Source organism: Malurus melanocephalus, unplaced genomic scaffold (genome assembly GCF_030028575.1).
Source record: "Malurus melanocephalus ecotype Western Australia unplaced genomic scaffold, MMel_1.1 scaffold_2362, whole genome shotgun sequence".
NCBI lineage: Eukaryota > Metazoa > Chordata > Aves > Passeriformes > Maluridae > Malurus > Malurus melanocephalus.
Window position 1 is genome coordinate 4,312 of NW_026625594.1, and position 4,700 is coordinate 9,011.

Sequence of the window (4,700 nt, forward strand, 5' to 3'; positions counted from 1 at the left end):
GTGACCACAACACTACCATGGTCACCACCATGGCCATTGTGGTCATTGTGGTCTTTGTGGTCACCTTGGTCACCTTGGGAGTGACCACAACACCCAGGAGTGACCATTGGACACTCAGGAGTGACCACAATGACCAGGAGTGACCACAATGTCCAGGAGTGACCCCGACACCATCATGGTCACCACTGTGGTCACTGTGGTCACTTTGGACGGCGTTGGACTTGGTCAGCTTCTGGAAGTCCAGCAGGTCCGGCCTGAGGGGTCAGTGTGGTCAGTGTGGTCAGCTCGGACACCCAGGAGTGACCACAACACCCGGGAATGACCACAACAGCCAGGAGTGACCCCAGACCACCCACAATGTCCACCCCACTGCCCACTCCACTATCCACTCATGTCCACCCAATTGTCCACCCAATGTCCACCCCACACTGTCCACCACACCGTCCACTCTCTGTCCACCCCAATGTCCATTCCATTGTTCAGTCTCTGTCCACCCAATGTCCACCCAATTGTCCACCCAATGTCCACCCAATTGTCCACCCAATGTCCATCCCATTGTCCGCCCCACCGTCCACCCCAATGTCCACCCAACATCCATCGCAATGTCCACCCAATGTCCACTCAATGTCCACTCTTTCCACCCCACTGTCCACTCAATGTCCACGCTACTGTCCACCCAACATCTATTCTAATGTCCACCCAATGTCCACCCCAATGTCCACTCAACATCCATTCCATTGTCCACTCTCTGTCCACCCAATATCCATTCCATTGTCTACCCCAATGTCCACTCAATGTCCACTCTGTGTCCACCCCAATGTCCACCCCACTGTCCACCCAATGTCCAGCTGATTGTCCACCCAATGTCCACTATATGTCCATTCCATTGTCCACCCCAATGTCCACCCCCCTTTCCAATCTCTGTCCAGCCCTGTGTCCACCCCACCCCAGTGTCCACTCTGTCCACCCCAATGTCCACCCAGTGTCCACCCAATGTCCACCCCAATGTCCACCCCAATGTCCACCCCAATGTCCATCCAATGTCCATTCCATTGTCCACTCCATTGTCCACCCAATGTCCACCCACTGTCCACCCCTCTGTCCACCCCTCTGACCACTCCATATCCATTCCATTGTCCACTCTCTGTCCACCCCAATGCCCACTCAATGTCCACCCCACTGTCCACCCAATGTCCACCCGATTGTCCACCCAATGTCCACTCTCTGTCCACCCCATCGTCCACCCCATATCCACCCCATTGTCCGCCCCACCGTCCACCCACTGTCCACTCTCTGTCCACCCCAATGTCCACCCAACATCCATCGCAATGTCCACCCAATGTCCACTCAATGTCCACTCAATGTCCACTCATTGTCCATTCCTTTGTCCACCCCAATGTCCACTCAACATCCATTCCATTGTCCACTCTCTGTCCACCTCACTGTCCATTGTCCACCCATTGTCCACCCAATGTCCACTCACTGTCCACCTCACCATCCACTCACTGTCCACCCCAATGTCCACCCCATATCTGTTCCATTGTCCACCCCACTGTCCACCCAATGTCCACCCACTGTCCACCCAATGTCCACGCAATGTCCACTCAAAATCCATTCCATTGTCCACTCTCTGTCCACCCCACTGTCCACCCCAATGTCCACCCAATGTCCACCCATTGTCCACCCACTGTCCACTCTCTGTCCACCCCAATGTCCACCCCAATATCCACTCCATTGTCCACCCAGTGTCCACCCCAATGTCCACTCTTTCCACCCCACTGTCCACTCAATGTCCAGCCGATTGTCCACCCAATGTCCACCCCAATATCCATCCCATTGTCCACTCCAATGTCCACCCCACTGCCCACTCCACTATCCACTCATGTCCACCCAATTGTCCACCCAATGTCCACCCCACACTGTCCACCCTTATGTCCACCCCAGTGTCCACCACACCGTCCACTCTCTGTCCACCCCTCTGACCACTCAATATCCATTCCACTGTCCAGCCAACTGTCCACTCTTTCCACCCCAATGTCCACCCCAATGTCCACTCAACATCCATTCCACTGTCCACTGTCTGTCCACCCAATATCCATTCCATTGTCCACCCAACTGTCCACTCACTGTCCACGCTGTGTCCACCCATCATCCACCCAATTTTCCACCCCATTATCCATCCCATTGTCCACTCATGTCCACCCCGCTGTCCACCCTATGTCCACCCACCATCCACTCTCTGTCCACCCCAATATCCATTCCAATGTCCACTCTCTGTCCACCGCACCGTCCACTCTCTGTCCACCCCTCTGACCACCCAATATCCATTCCACTGTCCACTCTCTGTCCACCCCAATGTCCACCCCAATGTCCACCCAACATCCATTCCACTGTCCACTTTATGTCTTCCCCAATGTCCACTCTTTCCACCCCAATGTCCACCCCATTGTCCACCCCACTGTCCACTCTCTGTCCACTCTGTGTCCACCCATCATCCACCCAATTTTCCACCCCATTGTCCACCCCAATGTCCACTCTCTGTCCACCTACTGTCCACCCCAATGCCCACCCCTTGTCCACCCATTGTCCACTCTCTGTCCACCCCAATGTCCACTCACTGTCCAGCCCTCGTGCTGACCACCCCAATGTCCACCCATTGTCCACCCAATGTCCACCCCACCCCGTGTCCACCCCGTGTCCACTCCGCACTGACCGGTGCCGGTGGATGAGGGCGTTGAAGGCCAGTCCGTCCCTCCAGCTGCTGGTGAAATTCTGGACATTGACCCCCGGGTACCTGAGTGGACACCGGCGGTCACTCTGCGGCCACTCACTGGTCACTCACTCATCGGTCACTCAATGGTCAATCATCGGTCACTCATTGGTCACTCAGTGGTCACTCACACCCATCCATTGGTCACTCAGTATCACGTAGTGGTCACTCATCAGTCACTCAGTGGTCACTCAGTATCACTCAGTGGTCACTCACTGGTCACTCACTGGTCACTCACTCGGTGGTCACTCGGTGGTCACTCATCAGTCACTCAGTGGTCACTCAGTATCACTCAGTATCACTCAGTATCACTCAGTGGTCACTCAGTGGTCACTCATTGACCACTCAGTGGTCACTCACTCACTCAGGGGTCACTCATTGGTCACTCATCGGTCACTCATCAGTCACTCATTGGTCACTCAGTTTTCACTCAGCGGTCACTCAGTGGTCACTCATTGGTCACTCAGTATCACTCAGTGGTCACACTCAGTGGTCACTCATGGTCACTCAGTGGTCACTCATCAGTCACTCAGTGGTCACTCACTGGTCACTCAATGGTCAATCATCGGTCACTCATTGGTCACTCATTGGTCACTCAGTATCACTCATTGGTCACTCAGTGGTCATGCGGTGGCCACTGACCGCTCACTCGGTGGTCACTCAGTATCACTCGGTGGTCACTCGGTGGTCACTCAGTGGTCACTCACACCCATCCATTGGTCACTCATTGGTCACTCATTGCTCACTCATTGCTCACTCAGTGGTCACTCAGTGGTCACTCATTGGTCACTCAGCGGTCACTCAGTGGTCACTCATTGGTCACTCATCAGTCACTCAGTGGTCACTCAGTGGTCACTCAGCGGTCACTCAGTGGTCACTCAGGGTCACTCAGCGGTCACTCAGTGGTCACTCAGTGGTCACTCATTGGTCACTCATTGGTCACTCAGTGGTCACTCAGTGGTCACTCAATGGTCACTCAGTGGTCACTCAGTGGTCACTCAGTGGTCACTCATCGGTCACTCATTGGTCACTCAGCGGTCACTCAGCGGTCACTCACTGCTCACTCAGTGGTCACTCATCAGTCACTCAGTGGTCACTCGGTGGTCACTCAGTGGTCACTCAGTGGTCACTCGGTGGTCACTCAGTGGTCACTCAGTGGTCATTCACACCCATCCATTGGTCACTCACTCACTCAGTGGTCACTCAGTGGTCAGTGGTCACTCACTGGTCACTCAGTGGTCACTCACACCCATCCATCGGTCACTCAGTGGTCACTCAGTGGTCACTCAGTGGTCACTCACACCCATCCATTGGTCACTCGGTGGTCACTCAGTGGTCACTCGATGGTCACTCAGTGGTCAGTGGTCACTCATGGTCACTCAGTGGTCAGTGGTCACTCAGTGGTCACTCACCCGGCCGTTTTCATCTGGCACCAGAGCAGCAGAGCGTCCTTGGCCGAGCGCGTCTCGCGATTGTCCGCAGTGCGGACACGGATGACCTGGATCTGCGGACAGCGGTCAGAGAGTGACCATCGGAGTGGACAGAGGGGACAGAGAGTGACCATCGGGGGAGGGGACAGAGAGTGACCATTGGGATGGACATTGGGGACAGCGGTCAGAGAGTGACCTGGATCTGCGGACAGCGGTCAGCCAGTGACCATCAGGGTGGACATTGGGGACAGCGGTCAGTGAGTGACCCCAGGGGTGGACATTGGGGGGAGGGGACAGAGAGTGGACAGAGAGTGACCATTGGGATGGACACAGGGGGGAGGGGACAGAGAGTGACCATCGGGGTGGACATTGGGGTGGACAGAGCAGGGGAGGGGACAGAGAGTGGACAGAGAGTGGACAGAGCGGGGGAGGGGACATTGGGATGACCCCAGGGGTGGACATTGGGGTGTACACAGGGGGGAGGGGACAGAGAGTGGACA

At 55.6% G+C, this 4,700-nt stretch overlaps 1 long non-coding RNA gene across 1 annotated transcript; it reads right to left on the minus strand.

Moving 5' to 3' along the window:
• Positions 1 to 206: 206 nt before the first annotated feature.
• LOC130587742 (uncharacterized) lies at positions 207 to 4,298 on the minus strand. The gene is made up of 3 exons (XR_008966843.1): positions 4,183 to 4,298; positions 2,714 to 2,794; positions 207 to 254 (listed from the first exon to the last, which is right to left on the minus strand). It is a non-coding gene; the product is annotated as an uncharacterized LOC130587742 (long non-coding RNA).
• Positions 4,299 to 4,700: the final 402 nt, after the last annotated feature.